A 26,494-nucleotide genomic window follows, 5' to 3' on the forward strand; every position below is an offset into this window, starting at 1 on the left:
ATCAGAACCCATGCAAGATTTAAATGTGATTGGATATATTCTTATCGTACTAGATATAATGATTGGTATTGCACTTTAATATATACAGCTTTCCCTTTTTACGCACTTGTTTCAGAGTTTAGCACTTTACCTTTTTCACTTAGCACTTTATCATACTACCATGGTTATGCAAACAGAAACACTAATGGTCCTAATTTTTGATGTGAGAATTTCCTGTCATTTACAGCTATTTAACATGTACTCAATAAAAATGAGATAACATTGCTAGTAAATAATTGACAGGTCTCTCAAAGTACATCTAGATTGAATGGATTTAACCAGTGATGTATTATTGTCTATTAGTGTCAGTATCTGGATTTAACCAGTGATGTTTATTTCTTTTGGTGTTTATCACTAAATGTACTCGCACTCACTGTGGTAGTATGTTTTCTATATCTATTAAGTCAAATGACGCACTATGTCACTGTGAAGGGGTGGTCACTGTTTGTAAATTGCATTTAAAAAGCATTCAGTTCGATGTACTTGTTGCAGCGTGAACAAGGGCATACCTTGCCAGAAACGCGTAGCTGCTTTCTGTTGTGCCGAATAAAAAACATCTTTGCTGATGTGACGTGGTCAGTCTCCTTCCTGTTTGCTGGTGTGCTGCATGTGCGCGAGAAACACCGAGAGATCCAGAGGAGTCACGTGGCATATATATATATATATATATATCATCACAAATAGCGCCACACTCCGGCTTCTGTGCAAACAAAAGACTTTATTCGTCTGAGGCAGCATTTGAAAGAAACTCACTTTCCGACCGGTTTCGGCGTCACCACGCCTTGTTCACAGGTGAGTTCAATGAGTCCCATGTGGTCACGAGGTCATAGGGTCAACTACAAGCCCCAGCAGGCATCATCATTGCTAATATTCACAAGGCATTGCTTATTTTCATATGTTTGCAAAAAGCGTTTTTTTAACAGCAATGTTCAAACAAAGTTCCAAATGGTAATGTGCACGCAATTCATTTCCAGCAAGTGCTCTGTTATGCTGCCTCTGTCCTCGATAAGGGTCAGCACTGCGGAGCTTCCAAGGGGAGAAAGCAACTCCCCTATTCCCTTTCTCTCAAATGCGCAACCAATACCTGTGGCATTCCTGAAGGTTGGTGCGCGAGAGCGTGTCATGCCCCCTCCATTAAGTTCCAACACAACATCCTCTGTTTTCCGGGGGCCACCGACTCTGCAGGGCAGGCTCAAACTTTGAGCCTGCCCTGCAGAGTCGGTGGCCCCTGGAAAACAGAGGATGTTGTGTTGGATATATATATATATATATATATATATATATATATATATATATATATATATATATATATATATATATATATATATATATATATATATATATATATATATATCAGGAAATGGTGCAAACTCTGCTTTCCCTAAGCCCTCGCCACCTAAAGGCCATCCTTTGAGGCCCTAGTCCTTGACTTTGACAGGCCAAGACCTCCTTCTTCAAAAAACTGACCTCCTTTTTGCACAAACCTGTGCATCATACTGGGGCCCTGCAAGCACTCTTGCCCCCTCCCCCATTCACCATACCGGGGCCCTGCAAGCACTTTTGCCCCCTCCCCCATTCACCACAGACCATATCACAGACCTGTGTGTCCCTTTGCACCACAGACCATATCACAGACCTATGTGCCCCTTTGCACCACAGACCATTTCACCGGTCTGTATGTCCCTTTGCACCTGATCCAGCGCTCTTATAGAAAAACTGTCTCACAAACGCTACCTATCATCTCAATACTCACCATTAATTATGAATCACTTAAACAGGCCCATAACACCAATGAGACAATTTTTGAGCAACTGAATCATGTGGTCTGATTAATAAATTCACTCACCTATTATTTACACTATTATATACAACTGCAGTTTATCATCTTTACCATGGTTTTAAAAACATTTATTATTTATTAAACAGATCACTAAGGCATTTGGATCAACTGATAGTAACTAGACCATGAATAAACAAGACCAACTTGTCCTTTCAAATCTAATTTTATTAACTTCATTCTTCAAAGAAAAAGCGTTTACGTTTTTACAATCTTTATTTTAAAAGCAAATAACAAAGCAGCATTTTATTAGGAAATGAATTATTATACTGACATTTATTAAAGCAAGAACAGAAACATGAAATTTTAGCAAATAACAGTTTCCATGCCCTAAATCTATTTCCCTGTCTATTTCTGACTCCACCTGAAAAGGAAAATATCATTTAAAGTCTGCTGTCCTTACGTGCGCCAAAAGTCAATCAGCACGTCATTCAGGAATCGGGAAGCAAGCTTTTTGCCCTGCTCATGATGTCAGGTTTTATACCTTTTCTCCATCAAAACTTTCTACATTTTACATTCTTTCAACGAAATCCAGGCTTCTCATTGGCTGAGCCATGTCAGTCCACCATTAGGTCATCTTCGAATTTTGACCAAGACTATGCTTTCCATAAGCCCTATTGTTCATTCAATTTCACGTTTCTCCGTTTCCTCGGAAATGTTACTTATACTTGAGTTCAGAACATTACTTCCTAACTTTGGCAGATACTTTCTTCCTGTCCTTGAGCCTTCTCTCCGTGAGCACATTTTATTCAGGCAAAAGATTGTTCTTTCAATTAATAATGTTTGTGCAGCAAAAATCTCCACTACGTAAATGCAAGGCTCCACTCTGGACAAGGTTTCACGTCTGCCATTCTGTCAGCCATATTTTCTAGGCCACTTTTTAGGCCTCACTTCGGAAACTATTATTTAAACAAACACAAGACATCAATTAATGAAAGAATTGAGGCCCATTCTGTTACCCGCCCCCTTCTAATAATTAACCGGGTTATTTATGTTACCTAGCCAAAGTACATGTATGCAGCAATATATTTACTTTGCCTTCAGGAACTGCACGAACTTCAAAGGCTTTTGTCACAAAAAATATAACATAAGCACACATAATAAGCACATGCCATTAGTTAAACAGCCGCATTTAATACTGACAAAGACAATAGACAAGGTTAATTTATTATTTTCTTTTTTGCGTTTGCAACATAAAGCACATTTATTAAACCCGCGTATAATGTTTGCAATTTTTAAACTAAGTTGATTTATACTTTTCACCACATGCTTATAGTCAAGTTATACATTATGGGAGATTAACTTCACAGGTTAGAACAAAATTTTGCTCTTCACCCTGCCCATCAACTCCCTCATCTGGTGATTTCAAAATCACCAAACAATACCCAAAAATGTATACATTTTCAACCCTTGAACATGTTTTGGACTTTCTTAATATTAGTATTTCTAAACTTTAGATTCATCTGTCTTTCTGCATTTTTCATATTGAGTTCTTTGAAACTCTTCTAATTCAATCTCTCTTTCTTTTTCTTTTCTGAGTTTGTAAATTCTTCTCTTCTCTATTAAGTGTTTTCTTCTCTTGTGTATCATGCAACCAATTTTCAACAAAAGTGTTAATATAGCTATGACTATTAAAGGAAAAACTATTTTACCTATAATTGAACTACCAATCTCTTGAAACCAACGTTTAATTGTTGCAAATCTTTTACCCAAGCGCTCTGAAAAACTTTAATCTTCTATGGGTACTATCTCACTGTGTAACTCAGTAATGTTTTTATATACATCTCTATATTCTGACTCTTATCAGGAATATATGTGCAGCAATGTTGGACATGTAATATCCCACAAACTCCACCCTCTTTTGCTAGCAGTATATATAATGCAAGACGATTCTGCATTACCATGGATCTCATGGCAACAAGTTCTGTGTCAACTAATTGAAATCCACCTGCAGTATCTGTTGACAATCTATCAACTATTGTGGACATTTTTCTAATTTTGCTTGCATCAAGGGTTATTCCTACCATAGGTATTAACGCACCAAATATGTCTCCCAAAATTTCTGAAAAGCTTTCTCTTCTAAATCTACTTAAGTGATTGCCAATTTCAAAAGAACCCTTTGCATTTCTATCTACATGAAAACATTTTGGAAAAACTAAACCTATGAAACATGTCCCGTACCAGTGGTCAGGAAGACTGTAGTAAGCTTTATCCCCACAAATGAAATAAATTCCAGGAAAAATTGGACCTTTGCCTCCTTTAAATTCCCAACCCCCCGTAACACGATAGGTGTCTTCACATTGACTTGCTCCGACAAAGTAATTATCAAATTGGGTATTATCTCTTCTTATACAAAGTTTTCCACTAACAGGTTTATCTATGTGAATTGCCACATTTTCATTTCTACCATTTAGCTTTTCATCTTCCAAATGCCAAAATGTAGACCTTGTCTGTTTCGTCATTTCGTTTTGCTTATAAATTGCCCTCCTCTCTTCCACAATATTTAAAAACGTTTTCTCTTCTGTTCTCAATTTACATGTTAGATTATTTTTAAAAGCATATTCATAAGTAAGTTCACTAGTCACTAAGAAAAATTCCCTCATCTGTTTAGCATATTTCACTTTATTCAAGCTTTCTACAATTTTTAAATTTGCAAAAATCTCATCAAAGTCACAGTAATAATATTCTAGACGTCCAGCTTTATAAAACAAACTAGCTATTATACTACATGTCACACCGTAAGTAAGAGGAAGCATATTATATGTTACGCCCTCTGACACAGAACTTGGAAATTTCACACAAACATAGCAATCTTTTGCGTTCATCACCTTAACATATTCAGATAAAAGTCTTGAAAAAGTATTTCTAGAAAAATCTCCCACAGATCTATCTTGATGAAATCTCTGGTTTATGTACAATAACCTTATTAGGGTCATCAATTTTGTCATGATTGACCACAGCTTTACTAGTCATGTTAGCTTTATACATTTCTTTATCTATTCCAAAAGGAAAAATGACAGCTAAAGTTAACCAAACTAAAATTATCAAAATTACACATATTAAAGACAATTTGCAACATCTTCTGAGAATTGAGCATCTCGAATTATTATTATAAGAAGGCATCTTTACTAAAAATAAAAATAAAAATGGAAAAATTACTAATAAATATACTCCCCTATTTTGTTTTCTTCTTTCTAACACATAACTTTGCTTTCTAACAGCTTTTCTTCAACCTTATGTCATACATCAAATGTGTTTTTCAGCTAACACAATTTCTTCGACCTTGTGTCTCCTAACACAATTTTTTCGACCTTGTGTCACTTCAAAGAATAAAATCAATCATTATCACTTTCACTGTCCAAATCAACTTGACTGCTATTAACTTCTATTACTGGTGGGATCACTATATAGGTCCACTCAGGTGACTTATACTTCTGATTTGGTTTTATTGTTCTCTTTGGCCTATTACTGATCACTTCTATTCTTTTTCGTGCTAGCTTTTTCTTATTCAAGTCTTCTTCTTTTTGACTTGTAATCTCATTCACCTGCTCTTTTGCTCTATTCACTAATTTGAATTTCAGGCCTTCATTTTCACTTGGCCAATTGTCTCCTTTTCTTGTTAACCTCCTTTTTGGCTCTGTCAAATTATATTTCACTCTCCAAGCTCTTTTCCTTGATCTTTTCACTTTTGATTCATCTCCACTGTCATCTGTTTCACTTTCTGTGTTATCAGCTGATTCGTTGATTATCAGTTTTTCTGTATCAGATTCTTCTTCAGATTCAGGTACTTCTTTACTCAGCAGTTTCACTTTGTTAGGAACAGCATCCTTATAGCTGGTACTTGGAATTTCTTCTTCTTCTTCTTCTTCTTCAATTACTTCCAGTCCACCAGTTTCAGAATTTTCGTTCCTTCTTCCAAAGTTTCCAATCTGCTTTTCAATACTCTCCTTATCTTGATCTTGAATCACTTATTGTTCAGTTTGCTCTTCTGCTACTTGATTTAGCAGACCATTGTAACTTTCTTCTTCAGAATCTTGTATCACAACTTCATCATTCTCTTCATTCAATGCTTCATTCGCATTTGAATGTTCCAGATCTCGACTTTCTTGTCGATCTTCAGTATCTGGATTTCTTTCAGGTTCTTCTTCTGAATCTGAATCAGCTGTTGTATCACCTTCGTCGTCAGGATTTTCAGGTGGAGGGACTCGTATGGTATGACTAGCATGGATTCATCTTTTCAGTCCCCCACACTTTATTGTATTTGTTGTGACCAGTATCACCTGTCTTGCCTTTTGCCACCTTGGTACTAGGCAATTTCTTCTTCGATGTACCTTTGTCCTTACCCAGTCTCCTGGCAACAGATCATGAGCTTGTTCTTTCTCTTTTGAAAGTACTTCAGTTCCTACCTGGTGGAACACAGAGGTCACCACGTCAGATAGATTTTTTCAGTAGTCCATAATGACGCTATCATTTATGCTCAATAGTTTGTCAACAGGAACAAATGCTTGTCTCATGACCCTTCCCATCAAAATTTCATGGGGACTCAAACCTGTTTTTCTATCTGGAGTGCTTCTCAAAGTCATCAAAACAAGTGGAAGTGCATCTGTCCACTTAATTCATGTTGCTAAACACATCTTAGCTAGCCTGTTTTTTATTGTACCATTCACTTGTTCAACAACACCTGATGCTTCTGGTCTGTAGGCATAATGCAATTTTTGCTTTATTCCTAGAGCTTCACAAATCAGTTTTAGCAATCTGTTTTCAAAATGTGTGCCACGATCTGTCTCAATCGATACTGGAAAACCATACCTTGGTATGAGTTCGCTCAAAAGCAATTTTGCCAAGTAATTGAATCATTGTGACATGTTGGAAATGCTTCCACCCATCTTGAAAACAAACAGACTATCACCAAAACATATCTTAATCTGTTATGAGGTGGCATTTCAATGAAATCAAGCTGTATTCTGGTAAATGGACCACCCTCCCGTCCTATGGTTCCCAATGCTTACAACTGTTTTTCTGTTTGGGTTAATCTGTTGGCATATAAGGCATCTCTGACAAAAAGACTCTGCAAATATTCAGAATGTTGGATTGTACCAAGTCTGCCTAAACAAGCTAATCATAGAGTCTCTTCCAATATGTCCTGGACCATGGTACATGCGTGCCATATCAGAAATCATGCTGTCTGGCATTACTGGTCTGTCATCTTTGTAAACCCAGATCTCATCTTCCTCTCTTTGCCTGCAACCTGCTTTTAGCCATGTGTCTTTTTCCTAATCACTCGCCTCATCTTGTAACTGTTTTACTCCTTGCCAAGTTTCAACTACAGATATTAGCATAAGTGAGTTCAAAACATGTTCATTATTTTTTTCCCGATTTACAGACACATTTTATCTTGCGCAAAATTTTGCTATTGCATCAGCATATGCATTTCCCAAAGTTATATAGTCCACTCCTTTTTTGTGAGCTGTGCATTTCACCACAGCAATCTTTTCTGGAAGCTGAATTCCGTCATTCAGTCTTTTAATCAGCTGAGCATTTCTTATTGGTGATCCTGCAGAAGTTAAATAACCTCTTTGAGACCAAAGCTGGCCATAGTCATGGTCTACACCATAACCATACTGACTATCAGTCACTATGGTAATCTTCTGATCTTTTCCCAATTCACATGCATGAATCAAAGCAATTAATTCTGCCACTTTTAGCAGAACGAATTCCTTTGAGACTGGAGGCTTCAATTACATCTGCAACAGTGCACACTGAATATGCTGCACACAGAACACCATCATCTGTTCTTAAGCATGAACCATAAACAAACAAAACTAAGCCTGATTTGGGCAATGGGACATCCTTAATATCCTGCCTTGGTTTTGTACAATATTCTAATACATTCAGGCATTCATGATCAACTTCATCTCTGACTTCTGTTTCAGTAGTGTCAGATAACAATGCGGAAGGATTTAAATTCACACATCTTGAAATCGAAACATTATCTGAACCTAGAATAACCTTTTTGTATTTTGTCAACCTGTTGTTTGTCAAATGCTGTGATTTGCTTCTGGTGAGGAGAATTTCAACTGAGTGTGGGACGTAAACTTTAACTGGAAATCCCATTATTATTCCTTCACTTTGTTCCAAACTCACACTTGTTGCAGCTACTGCTTTTAAGCAACCTGGTAATGCTTTTTGCAACAGGGTCAAGAACAGCTGAGAAATATGCCATTGGCTTTCTCAGTCTTCCGTGTCTTTGAATCAGAACTGATAATGCACAACCTTCTCTTTCACTGCAATACAGCTCAAACTCTATTTCATAATCACTTTTACCCAAGTGCTCTGAAAAACTTTCATCTTCTATGGGTACTATCTCACTATGTAACTCAGTAATGTTTTTTTATATACATCTCTATATTCTGACTCTTATCAGGAATATATGTGCAGTAATGTTGGACATGTAATATCCCACAAACTCTACCCTCTTTTACTAGCAGAATATCTAATGCAAGACGATTCTGCATTACCATGGATCTCATGGCAACAAGTTCTGTGTCAACTAATTGAAATCCACCTGCAGTATCTGTTGACAATCTATCAACTATTGTGGACATTTTTCTAATTTTGTTTGCATTCAGGGTTATTCCTACCATAGGTATTAACGCACCAAATATGTCTCCCAAAATTTCTGAAAAGCTTTCTCTTCTAAATCTACTTAAGTGATTACCAATTTCAAAAGAACCCTTTTCATTTCTATCTACAATGTTTGTGCAGCAAAAATCTCCACTACGTAAATGCAAGGCTCTACTCTGGACAAGGTTTCATGTCTGCCATGCTGTCAGCCATATTTTCTAGGCCACTTTTTAGGCCTCACTTCGGAAACTATTATTTAAACAAACACAAGACATCAATTAATTAAAGAATTGAGACCCATTCTGTTACCCGCCCCCCTTCTAATAATTAACCGGGTCATTTATGGTACCTAGCCGAAGCACATGTATGCAGCAATATATTTACTTTTCCTTCAGAAACTGCACAAATTCCAAAGGCTTTTGTCACAAAAAACATAACATAGGCACACATAATAAGCACATGCCATTAGTTAAACAGCCGCATTTAATACTGACAAAGACAATAGACAAGGTAAATTTAATATTTTCTTTTTTGCGTTTGCAACATAAGGCACATTAATTAATCCCGCGTGTAATATTTGCAATTTTTAAACTAAGTTGATTAATACTTTTCACCACATGCTTATTAGTCAATCTGATATAAAATTGCCGCTGGGTTTGGTACAACTGGACAACATGGAACAACAATTTTGTTTACCTTTCTCAGGTCCTGAACAATTCTGAAGGTACCGTTTGGCTTTTTAATTCCCATAATCGGTGAGTTATATGGGCTACTCTCGATTTCTCTTAGAACTCCTTGTTTTATGAATTTGTCTATTACAGGAGTAACTCCTTCAATCACTTCTGGTTTCATTTTATACTGAGGAAGGTTTGGATAATCTGCTCCTTGTTTTACTGTTATTTGTACTGGATCTACATTGTTCATCAAACCCATCTCATCTCCAGTAAAGTCCCAAATTTTAACATTCACTGTGTATTTTAATGCTTCAGGTGAATTATTTTTATCAAACACAGGAAATAATGTAGTTTCTTCTGCCTCAACCATTGACATTGTTAATTTGTAAAGTCCATCCTCTTCTGAGGTTTGCAGCTCTATACCATCCGGTGAGCAATATATTTTGCAATTCATCTTACAGAGAATATCCCTTCCTAATAGATTTACAGGACTGCTATCACAAAATACAAATATATGCATGTCCTTAAATTTACCTATTTCAACTTCAACTGGTTCAGTTAGATCTGTTTTGATTTGCTGATTAGCTACACCTACTACTTGGATCTTGTCACCAGAGAGAGGCAGGTTTTCTATTTACACTGATCTAACAGTAGAACGGGTAGCACCTGTATCCACTAGGAAAGTAATTTCTACATCATTCACTTTACCATTCACAAATGGACCAGATTGATCTACCTCAAGAGTGGCTCCAAGCACACACTCTTCCTCCTCTCTCAGGCACCGTCAGAAGTAATCCTCAGATTCACTCCCATCCTCTTTCATCCAAAATTGTTGAGACACATTTGACACATTCACTCTTGGTGATCTGTTTACCTGTTCACCTCCGCTGAATCCTGTTTCTGTATTGTATCTCTGCACATTTACACAGTTTGGAAGTGGGGGTTGTGGTATCTGACCTTGCTGATTCACTTTGTGTCGCTGTAACTGTTGCTGCTCATTTATCTCATTCTGCATCTGTGGATTTAATGATGTATTTTTTACAAAATTTCTGGGCGGATTCCTACACTTGCGCATCCAGTGTCCAATTTCGCCACAATTAAAACATGGGAGTTTCTTTTTTAACTCTTCTATGTTTCCCATCAACTTTGGTTTATTATAATTACCTTTAAATTTTACTAGATTCTGATCAACATTTTTGTTTAAAGTTGCTATTTGCTGTTCAGCTACTTTTACCTGTGCCCACACAGCTTTTTCTTTCAGCTTCTTTTGTTTCGCATCTAATTCATCACTGCAGTATTTTGCTTTTCACAAAATATCATCCACTGTGAGTGACCGCCAGCCAACAATTCCAGATCTTATCATCTCACCAATTTCAGGTCTTAAGCCATATACAAATCTGTATATGAAATGGCTCATATCCTTTTCACTTAGATGCTCATACCACTGTATTGTTTAAATACCAGCAGTAATCTTTCATAGAATGAATGCACTGATTCTTTCAGCTCTTGGGTTGTTCTGTCTATTTTAACCCAATCCACTTCTTTTGGGGGAATCTTGTTTTTCAAAAATACAATTACTTTATCATACATTTTCATTACATCTGGTGAAGGAGCACCTGTTACCTTATCTCGAGAGGGTTCTTCTCTAGGCCAATCTATGGAAATTTTACATTCCGTCCAAAGATCTGATGGGACAACTATGTCAATGAATCCATCAAGATCAACCCACAGGACCTTTGAAACTTTCACAAATCTGTCTACCTGTCGATACCATTCTACAGGTTTTTCTCTTAATCGGGGAAAATCATTTGTAAACATTAGAATGTCCTGCCTTGTCCAAGGAACATGCACATAGCCTCCTCTTGCTATTTCTCTCATTGGGAACTCATTTGCCACTTTCTCTTTTTCTCTGATAGGGAAAGCTAAGGTTATTGTGTCTTCATCTTTTTTCTTTGCCCATTTTGCTCTCCATTTACCTAATTCACCCCACTTTCTCAGGATCACAATTAAATATTTTATATGAGTTATTCTTCCTGCAGTATTCAAATTTTCAATGTCTTTTTCAGAAAAATCCACTCTATAATTTCTCTGCAAACTCTTCTGCTTGCTTAAATCTATTTCTAATTCAAAAGCCATTTCCTCTAATTGGTCATGTTTGTTTTTGTTTTCCTTGTCATGCTTTGGCAAATGAATAATAATTCATCATCCTGATATTCTTTTAATCTGTCAGTTCCAATCGTTCCAATTATTAATTCCTCTATGTCTGCTTTCAATTTTGCAACATCAAGTAATTTACATTCTGGGGCTTGCGTTAAATCTATTTTGCTCAAACTTTTTACTGGAGATCCAGAATCAGAATCTGCACCAGTTGGGGTTTTACATGACAAACTTTGATTAAAAGTTAAATCTGGCATCGTCATTTTTTCTCGATGTATTTCACATAAATCTGAATCAAATTTTTAAGTCACTTTCTGAATTTCTGAATTTAATGGGACAGTTAAAGCTGAATGTCTAATTTCTTTTTGATCAAACACTGGGAGAACAGGTCCAATTGTTACAGGCACTGTTACTGCTTCCATGCTTTTTGTTAACTGCTGAATTATTTCATTCGCAGAACGAATGTATTCTGAAGTATCTGGCAATCCCTCATACCTTTCTGTTCTATTTCCATTTCTTGGGGTTTCATTTCTTTGAACAGGAGTTTCAGTGAAATTACTATTTTCTCCTGATATATTTGAATTACATCCTGTTTCTACGCTCTCGGGTGTTTTTCTGTTGCTCTGATTTGTCTCTGGAGAAGTTTCTACTCTTTCAGGCGTTCTTTTAAAATTCGGATTTGTTTCAGGAGATTTCTCATTAATTATTTCTCTTGGAGGGGCACTTGGAGAAGTCCATGTACAAACTGGTTGATAAGGTGGCAGTTTTCTGGTATAAATTTCTTCTAATACTGCATCTTCTGAATCACTTTCCTCTCTAACATGTTTTTTCTTTTGGGAACCCTTTTTATCAGTTGTCTCATCAATTAGTTTCACTGGGTACAAACCATCACACATGTCTGCCTTTCTCCATCGACGCATTCTATCCTCATGTGTCTCTCTCTCAAAACCTAATCCTGTTCGCTTTGGTATGCATCTACTTTCTCGTTCTAATTCAAACATTTCATCCTCCCATTCAACTAAAGCTTCAAATTTAGTAGGTCTAGGCTTTGGTACAAGTTTCATCATCCTTTCTCTTAAGTTTCTCAAGACTGCTGTGTTAAACGATCCATCTTCCGTCCATGCTAAAATACCATCATTTTCAGTATATTTCATCCAATTCTCAATCCAAAGACAAGTATGGTAACCATATTCACCTAACATATAGGCTGCTAGTGTTTTGTACTTATGAATTAACCTTCCGTTTCGTGTTGAAATTTTCTTATCAGGTTTAATTTTGTTTTTCAACTTCTGAAACCATATAAGTTTCTTTTTCCCTTTCAAATAATAAGAATCCATGTCTTTTAAACAAATTTTCCTTGCTTCGGTAAAGATCGTAACAAGAGAAGTTATTATTCCGCAACATCAACCAATCCGTGCGCGAAACTAACTAATTAACCAATCAGGTTAAGCCACGTCACTGTTCTGCTCAACCAATAGAATCACTGCTTTTCAGGATGAGCCAATCAGCTGTAAGCTCGTCTTGTCACGTGAACCAATCTGTGCGCTAATACTGTGACGTATGTTAGCCAATCACAGCGCGACTCTTGTGACGTATGCTACCGCTGCAGCTTCTGTCTCTCTCTTCGCTCCTTACACTGACACCTCCTTTACAAAAGACAACAAAATGTTCACAGCGCCATATTTACAAACCTTTCAATTGAATTCAGTTAGTAACACCACAAAAACATACCATTTATCTGTTTCGCTAAATAAAGTGATAGTTCTTTTCAAACAATCCAGTATTCTTTCGCGTGAAATAGACAACGCTATTTTCACAGAATATTTAATTTCGTCGTCGATAAAGTAAGGCTACTTTACCTATTCATTTACGCACATTCATACGAAAAGTATCCCTAACCATTCATACATAAATCTTTAGTAGGACTCTAACCTGCTAATAGAAATACTCACTCGCCAGTAAGATAGACAACGCTTCCTTACCCTTCACTCAAGCTTAGATAAATTCTACTACTCTTTTCACAGTGAGTTTTAAAACAGGACAGAAGAATCCCTATACTCGAAAGCTAAGATTTCATAGACAATCCTCGCTATACATTCTACCTTACACACCTAAAATCCCTAAACTTGTGCTGTACGTCCAAAACACATGTGATATACGACACCACTATTTTAGGTTTAAAGCATTTTATTAAGACAAAAAACATAGGGAGAGGGGACAGGAGGTTAGGGCTACATACAGTAAAGCAAAGAAAATAAGCATGGCATTATGAGTGCGATTGTGGAATAGTCCGCTATGGAAAAGGAAGCAATAGCAAATGAAAAGGCGAAATACATGCTATATCTCCATTCTGAGCATAGTCAACACCACCAGTCTGAGCATAGGAAATAATAAGTGATGATTCAAAGAAGCCCAGCCCACCATCCCCTAGAACCCCCCCCCAAAAACACCCCAACAACCCCCACCACCCCCGTCCAATGTTCCGCCAATAACACTACCTGCCCCCCAGCCGTGCCCCCCCTCCTCCGAAACTCAGCCCCCCCACCCCTCCTAGTCTGTTGGGATCACCGGTGGTGTCAACCTTAGAAGCCTGAGGTACCTCGGACAGGTGAGTTCCCTAAATTTGGTTGTTAACAGCGCACGAAAGGGTTGCCACAGCTCATCAAACTGGTCTATCTCCCCCGCTACCATGAGTGACAATTTTTCCATACCCAGCACATGCCAAAGCCTATGCAACCAGCCAGTGATGGAGGGGACCGTGGTGGTGCGCCAGTGGATGAGGATGTTCTGAACCGCTGAGCCCAGCGCAATCGCGATTTGCCTGCCCCTACGGGACTTCAGCGGATACATCAGGCCATTAGGAAGACCCAGCAATACATACGCCGGAAAGCGCGGTAACTCAATTTCAAAATGCGTGTCCACCTCATCAAGAACTTCTTTCCAATAAGCGGCCAGCAAGGGACAATCCCAAAGAATATGTGAAAGGGTCCCCACCTGACCACAACCTCTCCAGCACCCCTTGTCAATGTGCCTGTTCATCTCATGCAGTCTCTCTGGGGTGTAGTACCAGTACGTGGACACCTTAGTGAATGTTTCCGTGAGGCCAGTGTGATACGCTGAGTGTCTCGCCCGGTGTGCAATCTGGTCCCATTCCTTGTGACTAAGTATCCTACCCAGTTCCCTGTGCCATCGTTCCCTGCCCGGGTTATAATAGTGAAACGGAGGGGGCTGTAAGAACTTGTAGAGATCAGTGATCAGTTTAGCATCAGAGGCTCGGGTCACCAGCCACCGCTCGTATGGTGTTATCTGACGATCAGCGGTGTCCCGCACCTGGGGTTGAAGCGCCCAGTGTCGGACCTGCATATATCGCAGTCTATCCAGCTCCGTCAGGCAGAACTCCTGTTGAAGCTGCTGAAAGGGGACCACTCCCTCCGACCCAAAGAGCTGAAAGAGCGCTCGGCAGCCCGCCGTCCTCCAATGGGAAAAAGCGCCCGGTTCCATCCCCGGGGAGAAGTCAGGGTTATCCACAATGGGCGTAAATGGCGAGGGGAACGTGGTGAGGTCCCGGACCTCGCAAACCGCATCCCACACCCTCAAGGGAACCCTCGTAACAAAAGAAGCATAAAGGTTGGGGGGGCGGTGAGCGCGGCGCAAGAATGGAACTTCCTGGAGGGTACGCCCTGCAAACGCCTGATCCTGAAAGAGCCAGTGCTTATCGGATTCCCACCTGCTCCACTCCACAAGGTATCGCAGCTGTGCCGCCTGAAAGTATTTACGGAGGTCCGGAATACCAAGGCCCCCCGCTTCCGGGGCAAGCGTGGAGAGAACCCTCTTCATCCGGGGCTTGCGGCCTTGCCAGACAAAGCGTGAGATGTCAGCTTGTGTCTGTCTGATCCAACCCACTGGAGGCTGGAGCGGCAAGGCTCGGAAAAGATACAGGATCTGGGGCAGAACCGTCATCTTGACCGTTGCGATCCTACCAAGCCAAGACAACAGGCCCTTACTCCAGCGGCCAAGCTCCTCCTTAATCTTCTTACTGAGAGAAGCGTAATTAGCCGTCACCATCGCTGGCAACGTCGGCGCCAACAGAATCCCCAAGTATGGCACCAGGGATGATGACCACTGCATGGGGAAGAGCCGCTGAAGGTCCTGTCTAGTGTCCGTAGCCAAGAACACATCTAAAGCCACCGATTTGCTCATATTCATTTTAAAACCGGCCACACGTGAGAAAGCATCCAACTCATGGATGCAGGCAGGAAGGGACCTTCTGGGGTCATCTAGGGTCAGCAGGACATCATCCGCATAGAGGCTGACCGTGTGAACATACTGCCCCATCTTGATCCCAATGGCATCCGGGTTGTGGCGGATCCTTTGGGCGAACGGCTCCATGTAGAGAGCAAAGAGGAGTGGGGAAAGGGGGCACCCCTGCCTCGTGCCACGCTCGATCGCAAAACTGCGGGAGCTGCACCCATTGACCCTCACCGTCGCTGAAGGGTACCTATAGCAGTTGAAAACCATCGAGCAGAATTTATCACCGATGCCCAGTTTCTTGAGCACCAGCTCGAGGTACGGCCAATGAACCCTGTCGAAGGCCTTCTCAGCATCCACTGCCAGCAGCATCCGCTCGCCCGGGATCCGCGAAGCCTTCTCCAAAATGTGCGTCACTCGCTTAGTGTTGTCGACAGTTTGCCTGCTGGGTACAAAGCCAGCCTGGTCAGCCTCAACCAGACCGGGGAGATGCAGGGCCAGCCTGGATGCCAGAATCCCCGTGTACAGCTTGAGGTCGACATTCAGGAGCGAGATGGGCCTATATGAGCCACATAAGGCCCGGTCCTTCCCAGGCTTCGGGATCACTGAAACTGTCGCACTTAGGAGGTCTGGTGGGATGGCTCCCGGGTCGGAGAAGGAGTTAAACAGCCGAGCGAGGATAGGGGCCACGACAGGGCAAAAGGTTTTGTAAAACAGGGACGTGTAACCGTCCGGGCCAGGGGCTTTCCCGTGCTTAAGTCTGGCTATAGCGGAAATTACCTCCTCAACGTGGATATCGCGCACAAGATATTCCGCCTGAGCGGGGTCTAGCGCCGGAAGGGGCACAGATTCCAGATATTCCACGGCTTCCCGCGGTGAGGAGGGCTCCCCGGCGTACAGCGCCTCATAGAAACTGCAGAAGGTTTCCGCCACCTCCGCATCACCAGAGACGGCCACCCCATCCGCACCCAAGAGTTCCTTCACTACGTTACGCTGTTGCGCGACTCGGAGCCTATGCGCCAGGAGCTTGCCGCACCTATCTCCCCCTGTATAAAATGCATGCTTCAGACGTAACGCTGCGTATTCCGCCCTATCCATGTCCAGCGCCGACAGGAGCTTCCTAGCAGCCTTCAACTGCCTCCAAACCCTAGGAGCACCCGTACGGCGGTGGACCTGTTCGAGCTCCCGGACCTGGGAAGTCAGCTCCTCCCTCTTCCGCTGCCGCTCCCTGTTCTCTGCCGAGGAGACGGATATGAATTCCCCCCTGAGAACTGCCTTCAGCGCAGCCCACTGTGTCGCCAATGAAGTGTCTGAATTACTATTATGTGCCTGGTAGTCCCGTATGGCCTCCTCAATATGTTTCACAACAGTTTTCTTGTGCAGAAGGGTGTCCCTAAGGCGCCACACTCCCCGAGAGGGGGAGGCCGCCGGCCACGCAAACACACCTGCGACCGGCGCGTGATCAGACAAAGCCAGGACCCCAATGTCCGCCGCCGTGGCAGCGGCACGCATCGGTCCACTAACCAAAAGATAGTCCAACCGTGCGTAGGTCCGGTGCGCATGCGAATAATAGGAGTAGTCCCTGTCCGTAGGGTGGAGTGAGCGCCAGAGGTCGTGCAAATCCATGTCAGCGATTCGGGCCTTCCCGGCTTGGGAAAGTTCCCCAGTCTGCGGGAAGCGCTGGGCCGACCTATCTAATGCCGAATCGAAGACTATATTGAAGTCACCCCCTAAAAGAACATGACGATCGGGGGAGGCAGTGACATCCACCAGCACTGAATCCAAAAAGCGTTCCTGGTGATCATTCGGGCTATATACGGAGCCAATAGTAAACGATATGCCCCCCAGGCGGAGGCGGTATGCCAAAAGCCTCCCCTTTTGTTCAGCATATTTATACAACACCTCCCCCTTAAAGGAGCTCGCTATGAGAATGGCCACCCCCGCAGTTTTGGACGCCGCAGAGGAGAAAAACTGGGTGGGAAACCTAGCAGAGCGCATCCTATGGCAGTCACGGGACAACAAGTGGGTCTCTTGCAAGAGGCAGATATCAGCCTGCGTCCCCTCAAGCAGAGACAAAATCGCCCTGCGCTTAACAGGATTATTCAGGCCCTTAACATTAAGGGTCACCACCTTCAGGGACGACATGTCTCCCAGAGACCAGGGACGCTATGCCGCGGGCAGGTAACTGGAGGGGGAGGGGCGCAGGGCAGCAGCGCGGGACAGGTAAAAGTAGGCCAAGCGTGAACACAGGCAACATCGGACGGTTCTTTCCCAACCCCTGAACAACTCCCAACCCCACCCCAAACAAAGCAATGGCAACTAGCCAAATACCAACTCAAACAACCCATTGTCCCAGTCAAGTCCCAAAACGGACAAGTCTGCAGAAAGTAGTAAAAGTGGACGTCCGGCCACTCACTTCCCCCCGACCCTCCCTCCAGCCCCGGAACCTGGCACCGAAGAAGCTGTGTCCATCTCCCCCCGGAGTGAGTCTAGGCCGTCAAGGCCACACCGTTCGAGGCGGCCGAGTCCCTGGCCGCTTCTCTCAGGGCACTGGCTATGTCCGCTCTGATGGTGGGCGAGTCAGGCCACCCAGCGCTCGCTGCCGATCGTCTTCTCGCCGACCTCCTCCGACCTCCTCTATCTGAACGCCTCCAAGTCGGCGTTGCTCCATCCTCCTCCGTAGCCGTGAGCCCCAAGACACCGCAGATATCCTGCAAGGAGCGCAGCTGGTGAAGCACCCCGTTCCTTCGAAATATCAAACGGAAGGGATGCCCCCAGGAGTACGGCGTCTCATGTTCACGCAGGAAATCGGTCGCAATCTTGAAGGACCTGCGCTTCTGCAATGTGATGGCGGACAGGTCCTGATACAGCGCCACGGGCCGCTCTCGGAAAGTCAGTGGTTGTTTCCTGCGGGCTTCGGACATGATGCGCTCCTTCAGCGGGAAGTCCGGTAGGAAGGCTAAGATGTCTGGTGGAGGCGCCGCCGACTGACGCTGTCGGCCAACTCTGTGGGCTCTATCAATGCGGATAGGAAAGTCCGCGGCCTCTCCCAGAATCTCCCGGAACAAATCTTGCAGATAGCCCACCAGGTCCGTCCCCTCGTCTGCAGACGGTACACCCCGTACCCGTATAATATTCCGCCTCGACCTGTTCTCCAGGTCTTCGGTGTGGGCCTGGAGTTCAACACATTGCTCCCGGAGACGGAGAACGTCCTGTTGCAAGTGGACAATCTCGTCGTCCCGGCGTTGGGCCGCTGTCTCCACCGTCTCTATCCGCTCACCAAGGCCCTCCACCTCTCTGCGGACCTCGCGTACCTCACTGGCCACCTCCTGCTTCAGCGTCTGGAAATCTTCCTTAAGCGAGCTGAACAGGTCCTCCATGAAGGATCTCGTGACCGGGGGCTCTCCCCCGGTCGCGTCCGCTGCGGCCCGGGAGGATCCCGGTGACGGTTGCGCCCTGTCCCGCTGCTGCTGGGCCCTGCTGAGCATGTCTGGCAGGGTACGGTCCCCCTTCCTCGATCCTCCTCTTCCGGACATCCTTGTCCCGTACACTGTCGCACCCAACTGAAGAAGGGGCACAGGCCTCGATCACCCCGGGGAGTTTCCAACAGCCAGCAGAGTCCCTCAATATGGAGCTCTCGGCCAGACAGGGGACCTGCCCCACAGATGACAAAATGGCGGGCCAGTCTAGTCACAGCGAGCCGTGGGCGCCCGACCAAGATAGCAACTGGGACCCCCACTGGGGGAGCCCCGGCTGGCGCGTCCCACTGGAAAGGAGAGCTATGCAGAGGCAGAGATGCGGGAGATGACTTCAAGCGACACTGAAGGAGGTCTGTGTCTCCGTCTCCGGGAAGACAAGATGGCGGTTGGGTGGGGCCAAGCAGATCGTCCAAGTCCGGCGATGCCACCGGGGCCACCCAGAAGCCAGGCAAACGGGGGAAGGCTCCAGCCAGGGCCGCCCGGCTAGAAAGGAGAGACAGTAGATCCGGCTCCAATCCCAAATTGGTCGTTAACTGGCCCCGGGGCCGGGGCCCTCGCCACAGGAGAGGCCACCACCGCAAGTCAAGCACCACTCACTCGGCAGGTCCCCCGCGCGGTGAATCACACAGCCAACAGCCCTCCGTCGATCCCCGTCGAGCACCGGGGCGATCCCAACACCAAGCCTCTAGCCATCAGCACCAGGCCCAGCCGAGGCCTCCGGACAGCGCTCCGATCAGCTCCGCCCCCAAGGCGCTCCGTCGTCCTGCAATCGGTCTTTTAAGGTGCTTCTACCGGAGCAATCGGGGCCAAAGTAGCATCAATGCGTGCTCCAGGATCTCCGCCACACGCCTCTCAGCCGCTGAGCATCAGCGGGGGGAGAGAAGCTGATGAAAAAGGGCTCGAGCCTAGTCGGGCCGGAGGAGCTGCGGGAAGAAGCGTCCGCTCACCCCGCCATCTTGGCCACCGACACCACTATTTTGAAACAGAACAAATGCACTGTGTAACTTCACCTGTCACACTACTCAGGCCGGCACAACTAGGAATTTTCACACTGCTGGAAAAAACTTTTCGACTACGTGTAACAACTGAACAAACTTAACATGTTTTAGACATGTATCCTATGTATTACCATGTAACATGTCAGTTACCATAGTAACCAAATTCTGCTACCAAGTAATTGATCCAGCGCTCTTATAGAAAAACTGTCTCACAAACGCTACCTATCATCTCAATACTCACCATTAATTATGAATCACTCAAACAGGCCCATAACACCAATGAGACAATTTTTGAGCAACTGAATCACGTGGTCTGATTAATAAATTCACTCACCTATTATTTACACGATTACATACAACTGCAGTTTATCATCTTTACCATGGTTTTAAAAACATTTATTATTTATTAAACAGATCACTAAGGCGATTGGATCAACTGATAGTTATTAGACCATGAATAAACAAGACCAGCTTGTCCTTTCAAATCTAATTTTATTAACTTTATTCTTCAAAGAAAAAGCGTTTAAGTTTTTAGAATCTTTATTTTAAAAGCAAATAAGAAAGCAGCATTTTATTAAGAAATGAATTATTATACTGACATTTATTAAAGCAAGATCAGAAACATGAAATATTAGCAAATAACAGTTTCCATACCCTAATTCTATTTCCCTGTCTATTTCTCGCTTCACCTGAAAAGGAAAATATCATTTAAAGTCTGCTGTCCTTACGTGCGCCAAAAGTCCTTCAGCACGTCATTCATTAATCGGGAAGCAAGCTTTTTGCCCTGCTCATGATGTCAGGTTTTATACCTTTTCTCTATCTAAACTTTCTACATTTTACATTCTTTCAACGAAATCCAGGCTTCTCATTGGCTGAGCCATGTCAGTCCACCATTAGGTCATCTTCAAATTTTGACCAAGACTAGGCTTTACATAGGCCCTATTGTTCATTCAATTTCACGTTTCTCCGTTTCCTCAGAAATTTTACTTTTACTTAAGTTCAGAACATTACTTCCTAACTTTGGCAGATACTTTCTTCCTGTCCTTGAGCCTTCTCTCCGTGAGCACATTTTATTCAGGGAAAAGATTGTTCTTTCAATTAATGATGTTTGTGCAGCAAAAATCTCCACTACGTAAATGCAAGGCTCCACTCTGGACAAGGTTTCACGTCTGCCATTCTGTCAGCCATATTTTCTAGGCCACTTTTTAGGCCTCACTTCTGAAACTATTATTTAAACAAACACAAGACATCAATTAATTAAAGAATTGAGACCCATTCTGTTACCCGCCCCCCCTTCTAATAATTAACCGCGTTATTTATGTTACCTAGCCGAAGCACATGTATGCAGCAATATATTTACTTTTCCTTCAGGAACTGCACGAACTCCAAAGGCTTTTGTCACAAAAGACATAACAAAAGCACACATAATCAGCACATGCCATTAGTTAAACCGCCGCATTTAATACTGACAAAACCAATAGACAAGGTTAATTTATTATTTTCTTTTTTGCGTTTGCAACATAAAGCACATTAATTAATCCCGTGTGTAATGTTTGCAATTTTTAATCTAAGTTGATTAATACTTTTCACCACATGCTTATTAGTCAAGTTATACATGAAGGGAGATTAACTTCACAGGTTAGAACAAAATTTTGCTCTTCACCCTTCTCCATCAACCCACAGACCATATCACAGGTCTGTGTGTCCCTTTGCACCACAGACCATATCACAGATCTGTGTGTCCATTTGCACCACAGACCATATCACAGACCTGTGTGCCTCTTTGCACCTCAGACCATATCACAGGTCTGTGCGCCCCTTTGCTCTACTGCCTCACTTCACACCATGGTAGCATGACGCGGAAGGCAAGGTCCAATCATGACAGTGGGGATCACCTGCAGCCTTTTCACCGGTCCCCGGATCAGACCACTGACTGATTGATAATCTTTACTGGGCGGCTCACAAAAGCCATAAATGCAGCACATCTGTGCTGAGATCTACGGCAAGAGCATTACCACGAGCTCACGGGAGACGTCATGCATTCATGCGTGGCAGGAGCACTCCACATGCTGCCTCACTGTGTGATCTTAGACACCGTGCTCCGCTCATTGCTGGCCGCAGTGGTGTAGATAGACCTACTTATGATGCTCACGACGTCCGCAGGTAGTAGCGGGGGGTACTGGTGATCCCTGCATTTTCCACGATGGGCATAGGTAAGAGCAGCGGGCAGGGGCGCTGCCCCCAAAACTCATGCCACCCAGGGTGGAACGCCCCCTGACCATGGCACAAAAGATATCCCACGTGGACTACTCCTTTGATTGTCAAACCAACGCCTTAAGTTACACGAAAGGGGAGTGGACAACCCTTTTAACCGCTCTTTCTGAGATGGCCGTCTGTCCACGGGACCGTGTGTGAGGTCACAGACCCCATAGAGAGTAGAGTCCTTTCCTGTGATGTCAGTCCCTGTTTGTAGCAATCACAAGCGAAAGAAGCCTTGTGACACATTCATTCCCTGTTTTTTCGTCATCATTTTGCTCTATTTTGTCCCTGGGTTTTGTTGCCTCTTGCAGATAGTTCGCCCTGGATCCTGCTGTTGGATATTATACCTGATTCTCTTCTCCTCCCTAATGCCAGGGAGGGGTGTGCCCCCTTGCTGGTCACTTCAGTGCTTGTCTGCATCTCAGGTCAAGGCTGTCGTTGAGTTTTTGTGTTTTATCTTTGGCACTTTTATCCTCCTAAGAAGACACTTAACACCTTTCAAGTGCACTCTTCTGTGCAGGGTGATGCGGTGCCCACTGAGAGGACCAGGGCACTCCTTGGGCAGTCAAGAAAAGGACTCAACTGACCAGGTCACTGCCCACTCCTGGACAATACAGCCTTGTCACACAGCCGCATTTCTCCTACTTCCATGAATGTTGCATGGGTGAAGGCCACGCCCTTAGGGGTCCAAGTGTCACCGCTAGGGCACACCTATAAAGCTACAAGTTATGTTGTGTTAAGCATCATACATACTGTAGCTCATGGGCACTCACAAACATTTTCTCAGGGGCCACAAAGTTTGGTCTGTGATGTGACGGAGGGCTGCATTGATGCCAGCAGGGTGGCGGTTGGGGGTTAGGGGGGACTGGCAATAAGGTGGGTGTAGGGGAAGTGACACATATACATCTAGTGTCTGAATTGCACAATGTGAAACCAAAAAGGTGTGATTAACACTGGCTTCTCCGTTTAACTAAACTCTGTGAGCCCAGGCAATTGTTTTATTTCACGATCCCTTCTTTTTCATTATCACAACGAGGATCTCAAAATACACAACATCAGGCTTGCTCTGTCCAAAACATTTTCCTGTGTTTGATTTTAATAAACCGCAATGCTGTTCATGTATAATATAAAGCCAGGCTACCGAAAGAGTGCACATAAGATCAGACTTGCTCTTAGTTGACTATTACAGTTGTTATTGGGGGAGGCGGGAAAACGGAGGGAGACAAGGAAAGTACCTATATCCCTGTTTGAAAACTATCACTTAAAAATAAAATACTTCTCAATGCACTAATATAATCAGATGTACTCAGTTGAAACAGTTTTGCATGTTAATGATATACACATTTTGAATTTAGAACAGACTTTATAATATTTTTACACTTTTGCTACAAGGTGCCATTAAAAAATAAATGTAAACAATGGAGGACCCCCTTGTTACTTCCTCTCTATAACTTAATGTAACCTTTAAATAAATGCCTGCCTGTTTATTTAACATCTTTTAATGTGCATGGAGTCCATTGCTGCTGCTGACCAGGGGGCCCTATGTAAAGGGCAGGGGGACCGCATGTGACCCCCGGGCCGTACTCTGAGTATCACTGCTTTAACTGATTGATTACTTGATTTGTTGAAGGGAGTTCTGGCTCTGGACAGATCTCAGACATGGGAGACCAGAGTGTAACAAAGAGTAAGACTATGGGAAAAATGATCTTTTTACTTTTTTCCATAACAACAAAAAACTCGTTTCCCTGCAAAGTCTGGCGGGATTGAGGGGTGGGGGGGGGGCAGGGGTCATTCCAGGGCTAAGGGATCAAGTGAGAGAAGGTGTGACTTCGAACTCTGGATCTGTGGATCTTGGGAACAAAGGTAAGATTCTTTGATGATGAAGGCAGGCCCTGCAAAGGTGTAGAAATCCTCAGTTTATGCGGAAGATGGGTTCATGGTCATAGAAGTCAAATGGCAAAAGCAGAGGGTGTTAAATGTAATGTTCCTTTCTGCACAAAGCCGATGGAGTTTAGAGACTAAAGAAGAACTGAATGAGCGATGGGGAGGTTGAACACGTAGCTGAACTGCAGCGCCCTAAACTTTCTGAAGTCTTCTGAAGGAAGATGAGAAGTGCTAAATAAAGAGAGTTCCCAAAATCTAGAAGAGATTAACTGAAGGTCTTAACCAGAGTTTTCCAGATCTCAGATGGAACAAAGTAAGAATCTTGTGAAGGTGATTGTAATAGAAACGTGGAGAAACAACCTTTTGTATTTGAACTACAAAGGACAAAGCTGATTCAAAAAAAGCACCAGAATCCTTCACAGTGAGGCAAATAATGGATACAGAAATTAGATTTGATAGCCACTGGACAGAGGACCACAGAACGAAGGACTCCCTGCCAGCAGTACCTCAGTTGTTTTCTGAATAACGTTTTAATAAGTTGTTGCTCTTGCAACTTGTAACCTTAAACTGACAGGCATTTAACTCATGCTGAGAAGATTTGATGCTGCCAGTAAGTTGTATAAAAAGCTGGTGGCCTTCTGCGTATGACATTAACGTTAAACCTTAAGAAAAAAGAATTTGGAGTAGATGGCTAATATAAATGTTTAAAAAGTTGGAGCTCAATGAGTAGCCCTGAGGAAGGTCACATGATAAGAACTGAAACGCATGCCGAAATGTAGAATAGTCTTAAAAAGTCGATCAAAAAAAGATGACAACCAGGCAGTAGTCTATTCCTGTACACCACCATCCTCGAAATGGGTCAGAAGAGCTAAATTTGATATTGCATAAAAACTGTGGACTGGTCAAGAAGGGTCAGGGTAGTCCAACCACCCTGATCCACCAGTATCCTGAGATCATCCGTAACAGCGAGTAAGGCTGCCTTAGTCCTACAGAGGGTGATATCCTGATTCAGAGGAACCAAAAGTGATCAAGAGATAACATGACATGGCAAAATGTCGATGTTTCTCCAGAAGGTTTATTGGTATAGCGGGATAAGAAAAATGGAACCGAAGTCGGCAAGAATGGAAGGGTCCGCCGAGAGTCATTTTAAAATTGCCAGAGCTTTCTCGCAATCATCCAAGACCGAACCTTCCTTAAAAGACGTTGCACAAATCAGAAAGTATAGTGGAAAAGACGATGTGAACCAGAGGAGGAGGGTAGGTGTCTAACACAGAACCAGACACTATACTGAGTGGTGTAGAGGAAGAGGGCCGGCGTCTATCGGAGGACCATACTCTATACTGAGTGGTCTAGACTAGAGGAGGAGGGCTGGCGTCTATCGAAGGACCAGATTCTATACTGAGTGGTCTAGAGGAGGAGGGCCAGCATCTATCGGAGAACCAGACTCTATACTGAGTGGTCTGGAGGAGAAGGGCTGGCTTCTATCGGAGAACCAGACTCTATACTGAGTGGTCTAGAGGAGGAGGACTGGCGTCTATCGGAGAACCAGACTCTATACTGAGCGGTCTAGAGGGGAAGGGCCAGCATCTATCAGAGGACAAGACTCTATACTGAGTGGTCTAGAGGAAGAGGGCCGGCGTCTATCGGAGGAACAGACTCTATACTAAGTGTTCTAGAGGAGGAGGGCAGGCGTCTATCGGAGGACCATACTCTATACTGAGTGCTCTAGAGGAGTAGGGCCAGTGTCTATCGGAGGACCAGACTCTATCGGAGAACTAGACTCTATACTGAGTGGTCTGGAGGAGGAGGGCGGGCGTCTATCGGAGAACCAGACTCTATACTGAGTGGTCTGGAGGAGGAGGGCCGTCGTCTATCGAAGGACCAGACTCTATCCTGAGCGGTCTAAGTAGGAGGGCCCTTATCTATAAGAGGACCAGACTCTACACTGAGTGGTCTAGAAGAGGAGGGCCGGCGTTTATCGTAGGAACAGACTCTATACTCAGTGGTCTGGAGGAGGAGGGTAGGTGTCTAACGGAGAACCCAACTCTATTCTGAGTGGTCTACTCTAGAGGGTGAGGGCCGGCTTCTATCGAAGGACCACACTCTATACTGAGTGGTCGAGAGAGGGGAGGACCTGTGTCTATCGGAGTACTAGACTCTATACTGTGTGGTTTGGAGGAGGAGGGCCAGCATCTATCGGAGAACCAGACTCTACACTGAGTAGTCTAGAGGGGGAAGGCTGGCGTCTATAGGTGGACCGGACTCTATTCTGAGCAGTCTAGAGGAGGAGGGACG

Source organism: Lissotriton vulgaris, chromosome 9 (assembly GCF_964263255.1).
Source record: "Lissotriton vulgaris chromosome 9, aLisVul1.2, whole genome shotgun sequence".
NCBI classification, from domain to species: Eukaryota; Metazoa; Chordata; class Amphibia; order Caudata; family Salamandridae; genus Lissotriton; species Lissotriton vulgaris.